The sequence below is a fragment of the Chelonia mydas genome, chromosome 5, assembly GCF_015237465.2.
Source record: "Chelonia mydas isolate rCheMyd1 chromosome 5, rCheMyd1.pri.v2, whole genome shotgun sequence".
NCBI lineage: Eukaryota > Metazoa > Chordata > Testudines > Cheloniidae > Chelonia > Chelonia mydas.
In genome coordinates, this window is record NC_051245.2 from 82,922,815 (window position 1) to 82,943,078 (window position 20,264).

At 43.5% G+C, this 20,264-nt stretch overlaps 1 protein-coding gene across 9 annotated transcripts in view; it reads left to right on the top strand.

Annotated features, from left to right (window-relative positions):
- Positions 1–2,561: 2,561 nt before the first annotated feature.
- SEMA4D (semaphorin 4D) overlaps positions 2,562–20,264 on the top strand; it is a 149,763-nt gene continuing 132,060 nt past the window's right edge. For 2 of the 9 annotated variants that reach the window (XM_043547631.1, XM_043547632.1), the window contains exon 1: positions 2,601–3,013. The gene's annotated coding sequence lies outside the window, so the exon portion shown is untranslated. Of the gene's footprint in view, positions 3,181–20,264 lie in introns of all 9 variants that reach the window. The other 7 variants (XM_037901680.2, XM_043547628.1, XM_043547629.1 and 4 more) reach the window with 7 other exon arrangements.

A 20,264-nucleotide genomic window follows, 5' to 3' on the forward strand; every position in this document is an offset into this window, starting at 1 on the left:
TTGCAACCCTTACTTCTGCGCTGCTGCTGGCGGGGCGCTGCCTCCAGAGCTGGGCACCTGGCCAACAGCCGCCGCTCTTTGGCCACCCAACTCTGAAGGCAGCGTAGAAGTAAGGGTAGCAATACTGTGACCCCCCTGCAAATCCCTTTTGGGTCAGGACCCCCAATTTGAGAAACGCTGGTCTCCTCTGTGAAATCTGTATAGTATAGTATAAGGTAAAAACACAGAAAAGACCAGATTTCACAGTCCATGACGTGTTTTTCAGGGCCGTAAATTTGGTAGGGCCCTCGTGCAGGGGTCGGCAACCTTCAGCACATGGCCCACCAGGGTAATTCACTGGTGAGCCGCGAGACATTTTGTTTACGTTGACTGTCTGCAGGCACGGCCCCCCGCAGCTCCCAGTGGCTGCGGTTTCCAGCCAATCAGAGCTGTGGGAAATGGTGGCCAGCACATCCCTGCGGCCTGCGCTGCTTCCCACAGCTCTCATTGGCTGGGAATGGCGAACCGCGACCACTGGGATCTGCGGGGGGCCGTGCCTGCGGATAGTCAACATAAACAAAATGTCTCGCGGCCTGCCAGCAGATTACCCTGATGGGCCAGTGATTAAGAAATTGTGTGTCTGCAGTGCCGGTTCATATTCACCTATACTGTAATGTAAATAAAACAACAGTTATCATAGCTTTGCATAGGATATGATTGTAATCAAAAACTCATCAGTGACTCAGCAGAAGCATCATGGGTCACATTTGCATAGTCATTGGCCTATTTCCTTTCCTCTGCCAGGCTACTGCTCCCCTCATATTACAGATAAAGTCATCTACACTTAACTGAAATTGCTGTTGCACAGTATATGTTTGCTTATTAATTATTATTATTTATTTGTATTGTGCTATTGCTACAAGCCCCCAATCAGGATTTGGGCCCTGTTGTGTTTTGCACTGAGACTGTCCCAGTCCGGATTTTGCAGTCTAGCTTAAGACAAGTTGCAGAAGGTGGGTGTGACGAATAAAAAGGAGCAAAGGGGGAGTGAGGACAAGAGTAATGAAATAACATCAGTTGATTTCATAGGTAGCTAGTGCGCAGCTTGATAGGTTTCTGAAGGTACCAACTCTATTTTTTCAATATAAATACATTAAGGTACCCTCAAATGGTACACAATCAAATAATCAATGATTGGTTGATTTATTGTATGCAATTGCCATCTTTTTCATTAAGGGTGGCTCCGTTCTGGTTGAAAAATGGATATCCCCTTTCCTTTTGATAGCATATAAGGAAGCACAGAAGTAGAAAAAAGAAAAACGATTATTGAAAATAGCTAAAAAGGTAGCAAAAGCCACTCAATGCTGCTCTGTCATGCTAGTACCAAGGAACAGCATGCCTGGAGCTTATTGTTGGTCAGACCAACTTTAAACCTCCCATTGTGGTATTATCCTTTGACAAGGGAGCAGGAGAGTGAAGTCACTGTGGGAGAAAGTCAGTGTTGCACAGTCGGTTAGAGGGCCAGCTGTCAAAGGCTATAGTGCCTAGATCAGTGGTTCTTAACCACGGGTACGCAGAGGTCTTCCAGGGGGCATATAAACTCATCTAGATATTTGCCTAGTTTTAGAACAGGCTACATAAAAAGCACCAGTGAAGTCAGTAAAAACTAAAATTTCATACATAAAATGACTTTATTATACTGTTCTGTATCCTATACACTGAAATGTACATACAATATTATATTCCAGTTGATTTATTTAATAATTATATGGTAAAAATGAGAAAGTGGCAATTTTTCAGTAATAGTGTGCTGTGACAGTTGTATGTTTATGTCTGATTTTGTAAGCAAATAGTTTTTAAGTGACATAAAACTTGGGGTAGACAAGATAAATCAGACTCCTGAAGGGAGTACAGCAGTCTGGAAAGGCTAAGAACCACTGGCCTAGATGATGTGTGAAGGGAATTAATTTAAAACTACAAAACAATGTATGTGTGTGCTTCCCGAATAGTCCCCTTGACACCAAATGAAATTACATCCATAAAGTACCTGTGTAAAGTAAGCCTTGGCTACTGGTTCTTCTATCACATCTAGTCTCTGTGGTCTCCCAACACCTACGCAATCTTTAGTGTGTTTGACAGTTCCTTTCCTGTTTTTTGTTTAGTATCCCCCCTCCTCTCTCTCTCACACACACACTCACACACTAGTTCTCCAGTTCCTTCTGTCTCAGCTACATAACTTCATTCTATATACAGGAGATGACACAGTAGTCAGGGCACTTGTGAATATTCAGCAGGAGCAATCTTGCTTGGGTTAGTCAGGTGATTATACAGTGTCTGTGTGTGAGAAGAAAGACATCCAGGTTTATGATTCAAGGCCGGATCAAATGGCACACAAATGAGAAATAACGTCGGTTACAGGTGAAAAACCCTCCGTTCTGGAGGTTTCCATTTCCAGCCCTGGTATTTTGAAGAGAAAGGTCTTCCTCTCCTTTAGTTTATCAGTGCCTACAGCTACCAGCAGCAGTGTATGGAAACGTAGCATGGTTTCTGTGTACAAAAACGTCAGCGCCCCCCCTCTCCCTAGACGTGCAGCTAACATCCATCATCATTTTGAGGCAGGGTTTGCAAGTGCTCTCCCCTCCCCCAGCCCGGGGCTGGCAGGTTTTTCTGTGCCTGCTTCCCCGAGCCATTGACCAAAATCTCCCTCTGAAAACAACTATCAAAATCTGCCTCGCTGGTCACAGCGTGAGCCCGGGCTGCCTACAGCTCCCCTCCCCCCAAGTCACAGCCCCCGGCATCCCCTCCCCCTGGAGCTGCTCTCGGCAGGGCAACAAGCCCTCGGGCTGCTGCATTGAGCTCCCTCCTCCACCAGCCGCCGCCGCCATACTGCGGGGCAACCCAAACTTGTTACACACTGGCACCAACTCCTCCTGCTGCTGCTGCCCCCTGTTGCAGGCGCCTCAGCAGCGGCACGCAGAGCAGGGGAAGGCGGCCCGGGAAGCGGAGCGCGAGCGGGGGTGTTGCAGCTTGGCAGGTAGGAGCTTTTGCCCGTGCACGTTGCACGCCGACGGCTGCCTGGCCGAGCTCTTTGGAGCGGCGCGGGGACGCCGAGCCGCCGCCGCCTGCGGGCTGAGTGAGTGGCATCTACGGTTCCAGGATTTGGGTTGCGGTCCGTGTCTGGGAGCGCCGGCCGGCTCAGGGGTGGGTTGGCCGGAGGCCCGGGAGGAATTGTCTCGGGTTGCCGCGGCGGGGAGGGTGTTTGCGGGGGCAGCTGGCCGGGGAAGGGGGGGCAGAATCTGTGCGCAGGGCTAGGGGGATGGTAGGTGGCTGGGAAGTGGCGCTCCGGAGCGGGGGGGCTGGGGAGGTGGGTGAGGGGAAGGGACCGCTTCTCTCGGGTGGGTTTGTTGCTTCACAGGTCGCCTTTTGCAACGCGGCTCCGGTTCTCCCAGGGCTGGGCTCGGCGTTTCCCCACTAAAGCCGCCGCCGCTTCCCTCCCTGCTGTTGCCCAAGCAAGAGCTCGCGCTGCCAGCCGCCCCAGCCTGGCGGGGAAACGCAGGGGTGGGATAGTGGGGTGACACCCCCCCCCCCCGCCGCCGCGCCTCGCGGGCGGTGGGGGGTGCTTCGTTCGCGTTGCGTGTGAACACGCGCACCTGACCTGAGTGGGGAACCTGCGTGGACACGAGCCCCCCAGAAGCCTGGGGACAAACCACACCCGCTTTGTTCCGGTCCCTGTCTCATGTAAAAGAGGCAGGTTTCTACTTGCGTTTCACGGTCACAAGGGGAGAGCTGTGAAAGTGCTTGATCCTCCCCTGGGGTTGTGCCCCCCCCCCCCCATCGGATTGTGCAGCAGTTTAAAGGAGCCAGGAGGGAGAGTCTGGGAGAGGAGTGAAGGGAAGGCCGAGGCGCTGCTTTCTCCAGCTGTGACAAACTGAAGGAGGGAGCGCTGGAGAAAAATGAAATAGCGAGCTTTAAGCTCTGCTCAGACCCATTACAAACCTTCTGCCTTGGCGTGAGATGCTTTGGAAGAGACGCCTCCTGTCTCTCCTTGACAGCTTTATCAGTTTTTCCCCTTCCAGCCCTGTTTGCCCCCGCTGGCTGTTGTCCCCCTTGCTCCAGCCCTGCAGTCCAAATCTGGTTCTCTCTCTCACCAGCTCCACTCCAGCTGCCCAGCGAAAAGGAGAGGCTGCTCGTTTGGTTTAACCTTGCATTGGGAGTCCTATCCTCAGGCAGTTCGGGTGGGGTAAAGCAATACGTTTTGTGGTGTTGTGTTTGTCTTCTGGTCACAACCGTATTATTTGGTTTTGTTATTCCAAATAGAGAAGAGGACGCTGTTGGTCTGTGCTGCACCTGTTGTAGCAGATTGGCTGCACTGAGTTGAACCTCTTGGTGTGTTGCCAGGATCAACAAGTAAAGGATATTTGAGCTGGCTGCTTGTTTTTTGGTAAATAGGAATCTGAGACATTTTCATTGAACAGGAAAGTGGCTTGTTTACCTCTAATCAAAAGGTGTAGATTGCTTGGCACTGAACTTGTGGTATCATGGTGCTTAAGTCAGGATTTCTGTTTAAAATCTCATTCTCATATGAAACAGAAATCAAGCCTGTATTTGATGCTTAATGTTTGGAAACTTGCTGCATATGTTTTCAAAGAACCACTGTGTATTCTTTTATTTCTCAGCTGTGGTAAGATTTTATATCAGCTTTTTGCAGAGGTGATGAGGTTACAAAAGACGCATGAAATGACATCAGAGTTTCTTGTCAATTCTTATTTGCCCTCAAGCTAATTATAAATGAAAATCTTCTATGCTGTCAGTCTAAGGTATATGTTATTTGGTAATGTGTTCTGAGGTTTAGACACCAGGCAATCTCCAGTTTATAATTCTTTTGCATAAAGATAATGCAGTGATCATAAATTTCAATGGTGCATACTTTGGCTTAGATGTAATGTATTGATATTAATATATAATGCATCCTGTGGGGGATGACTGTACCTGCCCTAGCATGTGGATGGATTATGTCAGTGGTTCTCAACCAGAGGTCCAGGGCCCACTGGGGGGCTGCGAGCAGGTTTCAGGGGGTCTGCCCGGCAGAGCCGACATTAGACTTGCTGGGGACCAAGGTAGAAAGCCGAAGCCCCACCGCCTGGGTCTTGGTGTTTTATTGCAATGTAGACATATCTTTAGTGTCCAGCAGAGCTGAAAACCTCATTCTTTGTGAAAGGAGCCATTGTCCTTCGTGCCCAGCTAAAATAACTATCATGGCTTTAGTTGTTCTTCAAAAACAAAGCAACACAAAAAACACTCTTCTAAACTTACCTTTTGACTGTGTACAGGTTTCTGCAACCATATTTTGGATCAAATCCTTGACCACTCTGCAAAATCTGAGCAAACAAACTTTGCATAGGTTTGCCCTGGAAGACCCAGAATTCTCTGCTTCAGGCAGAGAAGCTTAATAGCCACAACTGAGGCCCTAGCTTATTCAGCACCTGTTTTTGGTTTTTTTTTCCCACCAAGTGAGGCGTTCTCACCAGACAAAGTGTAGTGGCAAATTTGATTACTCGCTTGCCTTCAAATCTTCCAATGGATTGCTGCAGTTACAGGAATCGAAGTGCACTCCTCTGATACCTGCAGGCAGTTCAGAGTACCTCTCTGCAGATTTGTAATCTGCTAACTCCACAAAGTGGAACCCACTGTGTTTAGAGCCCTCCTTTGATGCAGGGGATGTGGCAGGGGCACAGTTTTGCCCTTCAAGTGCTACAAGGGTTTTCTGCTGTTGCCATAGTTGGTTTGTTCTCAGTCAAGGCCCTCTCTACTAGGGACGTAAATATTTAATTCAAGGCCCTCTCTACTAGGGATGATTAAAATTACATTGTTTAACTGGTTAACCATTAAGTGAGGTCGCTGTGGCGGGCCAGCGCTGGGAGGTAGGGGCTGGGGTCCTGGTGCCATGGCCAGGGCTGGGACCGCTCCAGGTCGCCGCAGCTGGGATCCCGCCGGCGGGCCAGCCCGCCAAAGCCTGCCTGCCACCCAGCACGGATGGGTTGGGGTCCCACCTGCCCTGCGTGGATGGGGTCCTGCCTGCCCAGCTGGGGCTGCTCTGGCTGGCCCTGTGCGGTCGGCCTGCCACCAGGGTTAACGGTTAAGGTCCGGCTAATGGTAAGCCTAATTAATCTTTTACATCCCTACTCTCTACACTGCATTTACTAACCATGGCTCCAATTCTGCAACTGCATCCACACAGGTGGACCCCGTGCAGAATAACGCTGAAGTCAGTGGGTTTCATACCGGGGCAGGGATATGCGTGCTCAGACACAACTGCAAAATCAGGCCTTAAGTTCGCAATTTTCTAACAGGAAAAATGTTTACACAGTTCTCTAGGAAAGTGCTAACAAAATAGGTATTTCAGACAGATTATAAGAGGCAGTAACTAAATTTGCATGCCCAATCTCAGACACTTAGTACCTGTAAAAATTAGGCATTGAGGACCCACCATTCCAGCTGATGAGAGCTATGAATCCTGAGTGCCTCTGAAAACTTGGGTATTGGGTGAAGAGCTGGATGAAATTTTTCAGCTGAAACTTTTTTTCCACTGAAAAATGTGGATTTGGGTCATCTGAAACATTTTGAGAATTTGTGTCGACTTTGCCAAATTGTTTCAGTTTAAAAAAAACCAACCAAACAAAAAACCTACACATTTAGAAAAAAAAAACAAAAAACCCCTACAATCTTTTGTTCTGACAATTTCAAAATAAAATATTTTGATTTTTCAATTCAAGAAGACTGTTTTTAGATTTCCTTCAATATTATTTAAAATAATCTAAAAAAGCTTCAGAACGAAACATTTAGTTTCCAGTCAAACAAAACATTTCATTTGATCCAATTTTAAGAACTGCTAGCAAACAGAAAAATCAGTTATTCACACAGGTCTAGTTAGGTGTCAAATTGGGCATTCAAAAGTTAACACAAAATCAGTGTTTACTTTGGAAAATGCTGGCCTTGCTATAGAAAAAAACTAAATTGCTGAGTGGAACAGCAGAATGTAGTGTAAACTTCAAGACTCCACTATTCTTCTGATGTTATTTATTTATTTATTTTGATGAAGGGCCAGAAGTTGTGGAACGAGAGGCCTAATAGACCTAATAACCTAGGGGTCTCTAGCCTGAGCCAGAACGTCTACACTGCAATTTTATAGCCCCACAGCCTGAGGCCCACGAGCCTGTCAGCTGACATGGCCAACTGCAAGTGTCTTATTGCAGTGTAGACATATCCTAAGGATTCAAGGGAAGATTTGCGTGAAGACTTACTTTCATGTAACCAACGCTGTTGCTGCTTTCTGTTTCCTAGTAATAGATGGGTCACTTAAAAAAAAATGCTTAAGCAACTATTGTATTATACAGACATCATAATACGTTGCATGAGTACAACTGCCCTCTGCCAAAGGAGAATGGCTTTGAACTTTTTCTGGGGCTTTTTATGAGCCCTGCCATAAAGACTGCCTGAGAGTTACGTGAATCCCCTGGATGCCCTGGCCCTGCCATTTCCATTTCCCTAAGGAGCCCTCCCCAGTTGCCATAGCACAAACTGTTTTACAGTGGCTGTCTTTGTGTGAATCCTGTGAGGGAGGACTGTGGAGACATGGTGAGTAGGTACCAGCTGTGTGGAGCCGCTTGGCCATGATGTGAGGTTGCAGCGGGCTGCTATGCTCTCTTTGCCCTGCTCCTTTCAACTCTCTCACATACCACCTGCACAATGCCTGTTTACTTGAACGTTTGTTGTAGTAAGAATTTTTGTCTTACAAAGTAGAACATAGCTTGTATTTTGTTACAAATGTTAGTGAAAATAATGAGTTCTCTGATTTACATGCAGTGTTGAAATAGTCTATTTGTTTTAAAGCCAAGAGTTAATTACTGTAAGATCTAAGACTTGCCGTACATAGTCTGCAGAAAGTGCTGTGTAAATCAACAGATATGCATTGTCTCTAGGAAATACTTTAACCAAAGAGAGTCTTTTTCTTCTTTAGATCAATGTAAATGGTGCTGGTATAAGGGAATTACTCTGGAATATTATTTAAATTAGGGATGTAAATATTGCTTAAAAAAGTTAAGTGGTTACATCATTAAAATTATATCATTTAACCAGTTAATCATTAACCGAGGTCACTCTGGTGGGCCAGCAGCAGGGGCTGCGGGCCAGGGCTCTGGTCCTGCCTGCCCCCTATGGATGGGATTGGGGCTGGAGCTGTTCCGGTACGGCTGTGGCTGGGGTCTCACCTGCCCATTGTGTATGGGGTCCCGCCCGCCACCGGGGTTAACAGTTAAGGTCCGGTTAACGCTGAACCTAATACTTACCAGTTAACGTTTAAGCTTTTACATCCCTAATTTAAATTCTGTAATGTTTATAGATCTCTTATGATTTGTTTGTTGGCTTTAGAAAATAAGAAATTCCAAAAAGCAGTTGTTGTCATTGCTTTTTTTGTCTAATGTAGGAAATGAAACATTTTCTGATGAAAGAATACAGAGTATTTCAAATGTTCAAGGAAAATATCCTTTTTTCAACAGGTTTCAGAGTAGCAGCTGTGTTAGTCTGTATCTGCAAAAAGAACAGGAGTGCTTGTGGCACCTTAGAGACTAACAAATTTATTAGAGCATAAGCTTTCGTGGGCTACAGCCCACTTCATCGGATGCATAGAATGGAACCTATAGTAAGAAAACCTGTATACATACAGAGAAGGTGGAAATTGCCATACACACTGTAAGAGGCTAATTCATTAAGATGAGCTATTATCAGCACGAGAAAAACACTTTTGTAGTGATAATCAAAATGGCTCATTTAGAGAGTTGACAAGAAGGTGTGAGGATACTTAACATGGGGAAATAGATTCAATATGTGTAATGACCCAGCCACTCCCAGTCTCTATTCAAACCCAAGTTAATGGTATCTATTTTGCATATTAATTCAAGCTCAGCATATTAATTCAAGCTCAGACGCCTTGGAGTCTGTTTTTGAAGCTTTTCTGGTGCAGAATTGCCACCCTTAAGTCTTTTACTGAGCAGCCAGAGAGGTTGAAGTGTTCTCCTACCGGTTTTTGAATGTTATGATTCCTGATGTCAGATTTGTGTCCATTTATTCTTTTGCGTAGAGACTGTCTGGTTTGACCAATGTACATGGCAGAAGAGCATTGCTGGCACATGATGGCATACATCACATTGGTAGATGTGCAGGTGAATGAGCCCCTGATGGCGTGGCTAATGTGATTAGGTCCTATGACGGTGTCACTTGAATAAATATGTGGACAGAGTTGGCATTGGGCTTTTTGAGGAATTCCACCATGATTTCAACAATTTCCATCCCACCATCAACCTCAGCCTATACCAATCCACACAAGCGGTCCATTTCCTGGACACTATTGTGCTAATGACCGATGGTCACATAAACACCACCCTATACCGGAAACCTACTGACCGCTGTACTTACCTACATGCCTCCAGCTTCCATGCAGACCATACCACACGATCCATTCTCTATAGCCAAGCTCTACGATACAACTGCATTTGCCCCAATCCCTCAGACAGAGACAAACACCTACAAGATTTCTATCGAGCATTCTTAGAACTACAATACCCACCTGCTGAAGTGAAGAAACAGATTGACGGAGCCAGAAGAGTACCCAGAAGTCACCTACTACAGAACAGGCCCAACAAAGAAAATAACAGAGCGCCACTAGCTGTCCCTTCAGCCCCCAACTAAAACCTCTCCAGCGCATCATCAAAGATCTGCAACCTATCCTGAAAAAATGATCCCTCACTCTCACAGATCTTGGGAAACAGACCAGTCCTCGCTTACAGACAGCCCCCCAACCTGAAGCAAATACTCTCCAGCAACCACACACCACACAACAAAACCACTGACCCAGGAACCTATCCTTGCAACAAAGCCCCATGCCAACTCTGTCCACATATTTATTCAAGTGACACCACCATAGGACCTAATCACATTAGCCACGCCATCAGGGGCTCATTCACCTGCACATCTACCAATGTGATGTATGCCATCATGTGCCAGCAATGCCCTTCTGCCATGTACATTGGCCAAAGCGGACAGTCTCTACGCAAAAGAATAAATGGACACAAATCTGACATCAGGAATCATAACATTCAAAAACCGGTAGGAGAACACTTCAACCTCTCTGGCTGCTCAGTAAAAGACTTAAGGGTGGCAATTCTGCACCAGAAAAGCTTCAAAAACAGACTCCAAGGCGTCTGAGCTTGAATTAATATGCTGAGCTTGAATTAATATGCAAAATAGATACCATTAACTTGGGTTTGAATAGAGACTGGGAGTGGCTGGGTCATTACACATATTGAATCTATTTCCCCATGTTAAGTATCCTCACACCTTCTTGTCAACTCTCTAAATGAGCCATTTTGATTATCACTACAAAAGTGTTTTTCTCGTGCTGATAATAGCTCATCTTAATGAATTAGCCTCTTACAGTGTGTATGGCAATTTCCACCTTCTTTGTATGTATACAGGTTTTCTTACTATAGGTTCCATTCTATGCATCCGATGAAGTGGGCTGTAGCCCACGAAAGCTTATGCTCTAATAAATTTGTTAGTCTCTAAGGTGCCACAAGCACTCCTGTTCTTTTTTCAATAGTATTTGTTGGGCAAAGACATATTGAAATAAGAAGTGACAGTGATGGAGAGCGGTATTTATCAAAGTTGACTGACATAATTTATACAGTGAAACTTAAATGCAGATCATTATAAGAACCAAAATTTTCTGTGATTTACATGAGTCTAAAGGGGATTTTTCAAGGTGCAAGGTCACTTGTGTTGTTTGTAAACTTAGTAGGTTTTTTCTTGTTTTAAATTAAACCTTAATTACTTATTCATGTGACTGATTTCATATTCCATGATTCATTTTTAGAGAATGCAAGAAGTAGTAAATGCATAAGATGATATATAACAATGAGATGGTGCCTTAAAGGAAAGAGGTATGGATTTGCGTTCTATTTTGTTGCTTTGTGGACTCATGGATTTTAAGGCCATAAGAGACTACCGTGATTATGTAGTCTGACCTCTTGTGTAACACAGGCCATAGAACTTCCCCAAAATAATTCCTAGAGCAGATCTTTTAGAGACATCCAATCTTGATTTAAAAATTGGCAGTGTTGGAAAATCCATCTTGGTACGTAAGGTTATGGTGTAATCAATGACCTTTAAGGTGTTCTTGCACATATATATATACACACACACACACACACTTCTGTTCATGTTTCACATTCAGGTCTTCTCTATCTTGGAAGACTCTAGAGAGTTGTCTATGTTGAGGGTGGGGGAAAATAATCCCACCTATGCTTCTGCCAGCTTCAGCTGCACTGATAGGAGCACTAGTGTAGACAAGGTTCTGGTAACTTCTAGCATTTTTACCACCATCACAGAGTCTCATTTGTATAACAGTTTCTACTGTGGCTACCACCAGAACAGCTGTGCTGAGAGTGAATTGAATGTCTATTTTCTTAGTGTAAATAAGCACTGTAATGACTGGAGACTAGTGATATGACATATGAAGAGTAAAAGCAGACCGGGAAATGGATTTTTAGTCAAATTACTTAAAACACTTTGACCTTTGTTCTTAACACCTATTTAACTTCAGTGTCTGATTAATGTTTCGGAGAAAGTCTCTTAAAATTTCAAAGTTTATACCCCTTCATTTAAGCTGTGCCAGGACACATTAAACATGCTGTGAGTCAACTGGCAAACCCAAAGGAGACCAGATGTGGCATTTTTGATATTTCTGTGAGGAGTGGGTAGAGGGAAGAAAATTAAAACTTAAAACACCTCAAAACCCTGCTTCTTCCATCCTGTAGAAGAAAAAATGGTCACAAGCCTAAGTAAAAAAAGCTCCTTTCTCACATTTAAGCATTCGTGTCCATTTCTCTACTTGTCATTACAGGTTCAGTGGAAACTTTTGAGAGTATCACTTTAACATTTTTTTCTACAACAAAATTAATAACATGTCATTGGTTATTGAAATACTTGTAAGCTCTTTGGGGGGACTATCCTTCTGTTGTGCAGTGCCTACCTAATAGGGTCCCTAATAGGTAGGGGACCCTAGGAACCAGTGGGGTTTGCCCTGATCTGTCTGCCTGGGAAGTGGGGTTGGGGTGTTGGGACTTGCCCCACTCTGCCCGGCACTCCTGCTGGAAATCAGGTCAAGCCCCTGTGCCCTGACCCTGCTCCCCGGCAGGAGCACCAGGGGAGGAGTACAGGGGACTGTAGGTGGAAGGGGTGGGGATGGGCCCCCAGTTGCTCTGGCCCAGGACCCCATAAAACAGTAATCTGCCTCTGGGTGGGTGGGTGGCTAGGGGAGGGGCTCCAGATGCACAGGGGTTGGGTGGACAGGGGAGCAGCTCCCCATACAGTGACCCCTTCCCTGCAGCTGGGGAGTGATGGGGGCAAGAAGCAGCTGGGGGTCGTGCGGAGCTTCCTGCAGCTGGGAAGATTTCTGGGTGTGGGGCTGACCCAGCTACTTGTTGCAGGGGAAGAGGAAGTCTTGTTGTCCTTCCTTGCCTTCAGCACAACCAGGACTAGCAGCTGAGCCCAGCGCAGGGTAGGAGCTGCCAGCTGGGGTATCCCAGCCTGGTTCTCACTGCAGTATTTACCTCTCCTCTGGCTGTTCTGGGCACCCAAAAGTAGGCACCTGTGCTGCTGGGGAAGGGTGCCTGACTGGTCATGTGGCTTCCCTTTGCTTCCCCATAATTTTCTGTGAGGAAGCAAAGAAATGTGCGGGGAACATGAATTCTGCATGTGCACAGTGGTGCAGAATTCTCCCAGGAGTAATTGGCTGAGCTGGCGAAGGCCTTACACTTGGCAGCATTTCTCCATGTGTGTGTCTGTCTAACCTGATAATTGTTGAATGCTGCATCCAGCCAACTCCAAAATGTCAGGAAAAGATCTAGATATCAGTGACCACAACCCTGTTGATTTTAGGGAAAACCAAAAGTGGGAAAATTGGGAGTACATGAAGTCCCTCCCAGCCAGTTCTTTAGCAAAGCTTGCAGCTTCAAGCACTTCTATCATAATCTGTAGATCTAACAATTGGTTTAATGCCTTCCAACATAAGAGTACTCCTCTTTCATCTCTGCCTATCCTCCCAATGTAGTTTAATATGTTGACACCTGGAATGACTTATCTATCAGACAGAAAGAAGAATAGTGGTGGGAGAAAATAACATGGGGGTGGGGAGGGAATAGGGGCATGCATGCATACAGCCTTGGCATGGAAGGCAAAATGGGGGACTATGGTATAAGGGAGAGGGACGTACAGAACCTTTTGTATGGAGGAAAGGAGACATGCACACAGGGACCTGGCGGGGAGAGGAAATGAAAGGATGGAATGATCCCCTGATGTGTGCAATACACTTGGCCTACAGAAGCTAGGAAATGTGTGACCCTGATGTAGGGGCATGGTTGCCTCCTCGTGGTCCCTGCTGGCAAAGTGTGGCACTGCAGCATTCCCTACCTCAGTTTCCCTCTCCGAAGAAGGTCCCTTAAGCTCTCCTCATAGCTGTGCTAGAGATTGGCTTAGCTCTCTGGCGAAGTCCCAAACAAACATAGCCTCTTCCAGCAAAAGTCAAACTAAAAAAGTCCAAACAAATAAAAAAGGTTCCTTTGTTCTCTGCAACCCACCTTCTGGCACCTGTTCCCATATATTCGGCCCTAAAAGTTGGTTCCCCTGAGTACTATTCTCAGATGATGGCTTAGGGTCTTCTGCAGGAATCTGCCCACTCCCAGACTTATCTGTCTCAGGTCTTTTATAAGCTATCGCCTGTCCCTCTTAGTGGACCGCCTCAGTCTGGGAAGCAGCTAATTAATTATGACACAGATCTGGCTGGCCCTGTCTCCCTATAAGGGGTAGTCACCTTGTGACCAACTTCTTAGTTTAACTGGCTATCAATGTGCATAATTACCTAGTTTGCACATGTAGTTGATATAAATGAACATGTAGATTAGGTCCAGGATAAATTATGCATGGACACTTCTTAAAATCAGGCCCATGCCCTGTTATATACCCACAGACATAATTTGGAGTGAGCGAGCAAGGGAAATTCAACGTGGAGATTTTACTTGTTCCTGTAACGAGGCCAACATGTTCTAATTTTGCTGCAGTGTGTACAGTTCTGCCAGGATTTGGCTCAGATATAGGCTAATACTAATTTTTAAGAAGCTCACTGTGTAGGGTGCCTATTAGATATCAATGAGTTCACCACTGTACACATAAAGAGGGGAGGAAGCATGTTTGTGGGGGGTGGGAAATGGTCTAGTGACTGAAGAATGATTGCATAATCTTGATGTGCAGTGAGTTTTATGAATCAATCTTTATGTATTGAGGTTAGAATGTTACATATCTGTTATAGTTCTAAAACTAATTTTTAGTAACAGTACTTTTGTTCTGGTTAGGAACAGAAAAAAACATCCTGCTGAAAAACATGGAGAAATCATCTTTACTGTCCTTCTGGAATAAAGAATTTCTAAAGAGGTCTCAGAATTGCAACACTCTTCGTTTTGTAAAATGTGAACATGGATTACATGTTGCTTCATTCCCAGATGAAACTGCACAGAAAACTAAAAGCCTTTATGCCCATCTTAGTTATCCCTAAGTAAATACACCATGACTGCCCTTTCCACCCTAAAGAATAAGTTATGACTACAAAAAGTTTGTATTTGTACATTCAGAATCACTAGAATTTGTGTGTCCAGGCAAAATGCTCATATTCTCCTAAAGGTGCTTTTTCAGCAATCTGTCCACATTATCAGAGGCTGGTTAGAATGTAAATTATAATTTTGTCTAATTGAAGAAAGCCAAGTTACAATATAGAGTCCCCTACCTTTCCACATGTAAATTTTAAATTAACACACTAGAAAGCTTTACTATAATTGTATACTCTTAACAATGATCTATAGAAGCAAGAAGTCATCAGCTAACTATATACAAGTGTCAAGGAAAATAGAACTCAGAATCTTTGACCAAAAAACACATGCAGCTACCTGTAAGCCTCTGTTAAGAAAATCCTTGAAGCAGGATTTATAACCTCATATAGGGGAAGCAAGTGTGGCTAAGAGACCAACCTGGGCTCTGTTTCTGCTCTGCCACTGGCCTGTGGGGTGACCATAAGAAAATCACTTTGGCTTGGATTCACGAAGGACTTAGGTGTTGTAACACTGAGGATTGTAACATCTAACTTTTAGGCACCTAGAAAATCATAGGAAGATCACTGCAATGCACAAAGCCTGAGTTAGGCACCTAGGTTCCCTATACAATGCATGGGGAGAGATAGGCATCTTAGACTGCAGTCCATAAAAGCCAGCATGCTTGGTGAGGAACCAAAGGGAGATGCTGGTGAGAGATTAGGGGGAGGGATAGCTCAGTGGTTTGAGCATTGGCCTGCTAAACCCAGGGTTGTGAGTTCAAACCTTGAGGGGGCCATTTAGGGATCTGGAGCAAATATTGGGGATTGGTCCTGCTTTGAGTAGGGGATTGGACTAGATGACCTCCTGAGGTCCCTTCCAACCCTGATATTCTATGATCTCTGTCCTAAGCCCTGGAGATAGGTGCCTAAGCCTGGGCTGCAGATCTCTGTTAGCAATCCAAAAACACAAATGTGTCTCCTAGAGTTAGGCTGTATAGGTGCCTAAGTAGTGTCTTGGAGGAGTGAGTTTTTTAGGAATAGGATTATAAAGGAGCTGGACTGAGACTTAGTTGATGTGTCAGAGGTCATGTATGTATGTATGTATGTTTGTTTTTGTTTGTTATTCATTTATGCATAATACATGGCTAAATTCAGAGTTGGTCTAAAAAACCCAGCTTTGATATGCTGCAGAATGAACTAGCCATTTTTTACTTTAATTAGTCTAAAATAAAAATAAGGAACTGTGCAAAGAATACACAGTGTGTAAATCTGGAAATTATTGTGACTTCCTCTGTGATGAGTCCTGTTTTATGATGGGCAGAGAAAAACCAGTATGTAACAATGTGTCTCAGTGCTAAGTATGAAACTCTCATAGAGCCATAGAATATCAGGGTTGGAAGGGACTTCAGGAGGTCATCTAGTCCAACCCCCTGCTCAGAGCAGGACCAATCCCCAGTTTTTGCCCTGATCCCTAAATGGCCCCCTCAAGGATTGAACTCACAACCCTAGGTTTAGCAGGCCAATGCTCAAACCACTGAGCTATCCCTCCATCCTCCACCCCCTAAGTCATCTACATATGGGTGAAGCTAGTTTATTCTTTGGGATTCTAATTCCTCATTCACAAGTTCAAACAGTAAATAATAATATAAAACTTAAAAGTGATGCAATATTACAGTATTCGTATTTGTACATATTCATAGGAATGCATGGTAATGTGTGCTCCTACCTCTTTGCATAAGTATTCTAATTTGTTGAGATCCCATTTGTTTAGTCATACCGCAGTGATTAAAAAAAGGCTCTCAGTTCACCACAAGCAAAAACATGCCCGAAATCCTGAGACAAATCTGGATAAGAAATGGCAGTTTGCTCCCTGATCTGACACTTGATTGCTAAACAAAACATGGTATAACAAAATAAAAATTGTAGATTTATATTTTTGAACCCCCATATCTCCCCAAAACCACATGCTAATTTGCCTTTCCAGAAAAATATAATAAAATCAGCTTGTAAAGTTTCAGATGGATCTTTTTTTTATAGTGAAGCTGGAGCTGCAGCAGGGTTTATATTTCCCAATAACTATATGGAGAAACAAGCATCTTGTAGTTTGTTAAAGTATAATAGTTTCACGAGCGGTGAGGTTACATCTTTTAAAAATCTTTACCTATGTAACAGATAACTTATTTATAAAATCTGAAATAATTTCCTCATGAAAATAGGCTAGTCAGTTTCTAGTGAGTTCACTTTCAGATTCTCATGCTCTAAAAGCAATCAGTCAATATAGATAAATCCAAATAATATTAAAATGGATGTTGACAAACTATTGGAAGGCTGACTTTTTATTGAAATGGAAAAAGATATGCTTTTGCTCTCTGAATAAATGGAAGCCCTGAAGCTCTAAGGTCTAATAAATTACATTTTTTTAAATTGAATGAGTAACTAAAACAATAAAGAAGTAAAATAGCATTTGATAGTACGTTTCAGTGTAGAATAACCACATAGCTTTCATCTGCAATTCATTCACACTTCAGAGGAAGTAAAAATATTGTGATATTACATAGAAAGTTAAATATAACTAACTGGAAGTTTATATGTGTGTGTATACACACACACATATATTTGGATTCAAATGGTAAACACCTTTTAAAATCAATACAAATATTGTCTGTGACTATCGCTGGCCAGATGCTGAAACAGATAGGTATTAAATTACAGCCCAGTGATGTTTAGGGACTTCAGCAGTGTATCACTTCAAAGACAACTTTAAACATAAGTATTTATGTGACACACACTAAGTAATTACCTCTAGTATTGGCAGTTTACTATCTGTAAATCTGCTGGCAAATGAAGTTATGTTATGGTGCAGTTAGAAACTTCATTTGAAAGTCTGATCTTTAAATTCTTCAACTGAAGAACAATATATAACATATCAAATTCATCATTCGTTTGTGCTAAATGTCAGGTGTCTGCTTAACTACATCTTGGCTTGGATTGGAAGTATGAGAGTGTGATTGATTCCTAGTGTACTGGATACTGTGGATGACTGATGGACATGGGTACAGCAGAACTTTCGGGCTCTTCCTTTGCGTTTGGTCTTGTCACTGTTGGCTAGGCCAAGCTTGTTTGCTTCCGTAGCTAGGTTCTTGCTTCATAGGAGGCCCTTTTGGTACTTTCCTCTGAGGTCACTATTTTGGAGCCAGATGTTGGTTAAATTCTTTTTTTATTTTTTTATTTTTTTTTTTTGGCTAGAGCTAGTTGAAAATTTTGGACAAAAAAAGGGACATATTCTTCACAATAAATTCTGTGAAAAATTCATTGCATTTTCTGACTGTGACCCAGGAACCTTTTTGTGCCAACTGGCAGAGGGCATGAGGGAGGGGGGACAACAAAGTTTTATAGAGATCTTCTTGCTCAAATACGTGCGCAATAATTTCCCAAAGGATGCATGTGCGGTTTGTACTGAGAGCCAATAGCCCACTAGTCATCATAATCATTGCAAAATGTATGTATGGATAATATTTAAGGAGTTATGTATCTATACTGGAAATTGTGTTTTCAAAGGCTTGGCATTAAGGCAGGTAAACGGGGTGATATGACTCAGACTGGCTCTTTCCAGGCAGTAGAAGCTTTTCTCCGTGGCTGGGCACTGTGTATTGTCCGTTCAACAATATAGGTCAGTTTGCATTTGGAGCCAAAATACTCATTAAGAGATTGTGAAATCTTCAAGAGAAGAAATTTACAGGAATAAATAAAAGTGGGAGGGGATCTGGTTTATGAATGAAGACAAGAGATTGTTGGAGCATGGGGGAGGGTGGAGAGGTACCCCAGTGAACCTTCCCACTGAAGAGGCAAAAGGACAGTGTGACTTGTCTCACAAATGGAAGATCACAGCCAAGCCTGGCTGTAATGTGCTGTAAGGATTTGGAGTGGGCTTTTGCTCTGTAACAACTTGCAGTAATTAAGTAAGTCAGTCTAGAATGCATGTTATATTTTATAGGTAACCATTTTGTTTCCAGTACTTCTACTTGCTTTCACTAGAATCTCTACTCTTTGCCAAATAAACGTTTGCTTGTTTTACTGTAAACATTATTAATTGCAGTGTGTTAAGGGGAGCTGGGATCTGAGGTGTAACAGGTAAGCTGAAGCGTACTGTTCCTTTGGGAGCAGTTACTCTGTAAATATGGAGTGTCCTGAGATTGGGACAGGGACTGGACGGTCCAGGGGGATGCTGGGAGGCTCAGGAGTTTGAGCGGCCCTATCGTTACAGTGGAGCCTGCGTAGGCTAAGCTCAGAGCTTGAGTTGCCTGTGACTAGTGAAGTCGGGGAGCTGAGCCACGGCAGGCACAGACAACGCTTCCTCACACTAAGCACAGGTGGTGGGTGCCCCCTCCAAAGCATCACGTTGACTATGTCTGGCCATTCAGGAATTGTGAATCTTTCATTCCTTCTTTAAGGATCTGAAAATTTTCTTTGGGCCAGAACATTTTCCTTAAAAGTGGGATTAGGCTATTTAATGTCTATTATCTCCAAAATGTCATATAATTTCTAACTTCTTGCAGGAAAGACTGTTGAATCTCCCTTTTTATATCAACTATTTTCTGTGTGTCACAAATGTAGACGTATGTTGTTTTAATTAGCAGTATTTTAACTTTTCAGTAGGACTGCCTATATTTGTCACTTGTCTTAGATTTGTGTTTCAGCCTTTCTCCTTTATATGTTGCCTTAGTTCTAATGCTTCCTTCTCCACTTAGATCTTTTCTGACTTTTTACAGGTTTCTAACTTTACCTATATCTCTTCTGATGGTTCACTATTGTTTGATGACTTCATTCTCCTGAAGAAAATGGTGTAGGAGGGAAGGCTCCAGGCTCTTGCTAGCCTAATTTTAATCAATCCTCAAATTGGCAATAAGGATTGCCACTCTTGTTTTGTCCAGTTCAGCCAGATTTGCATTGATTTGGAAGAAAACAACTAAAGGAACATAAACAAGGACCAGGTGGACAGTTGGAGTGCTTTGCCAGTATAGATATACTGAACCAGTAAGTGCTCCTAGAATTTATGCAGCATATACTGGCAAAACTGTATCTACTTTTGGGGTTTTTGGTGGCATAGCTATGTCAGTCACAAATCACATCTCATTGCACCCCTAACCAATATTACTATGCCAGCAAAGATTTATAGTGCAGACCTGGACGAAGTCAAATAGCCTTGGTTCACAGGCCTGTGCTTACTCACAATCTTTCAATATATGTTTGATGACAGAGGTCACTTAATTCTGCCAATTTTAACCCTTTGGCTCATGAAAGCAGGATAATTGTTTCTCTATGTGCTACTACAGTATTTGGTTTGCAAACACTGCAGGGGGAATACTTGTTAAAAGAAGAAAAACACTCCTTTGGAATCAAATAAAATAAATTCTTGGGAATACATATATTATGTCTTTAGACTTTGATAACATCTAAATGTTTGTGTCAAATTTAACTTGAAATTGTCCCCTTAAGTGGTTTTATTAACATCCTGGCATCCTCAGCATCTGCAAGAAATTCTTAAAAAATTAAATTCATAACACTATTGCAGTTAAATGTTTCACTTTGTTTC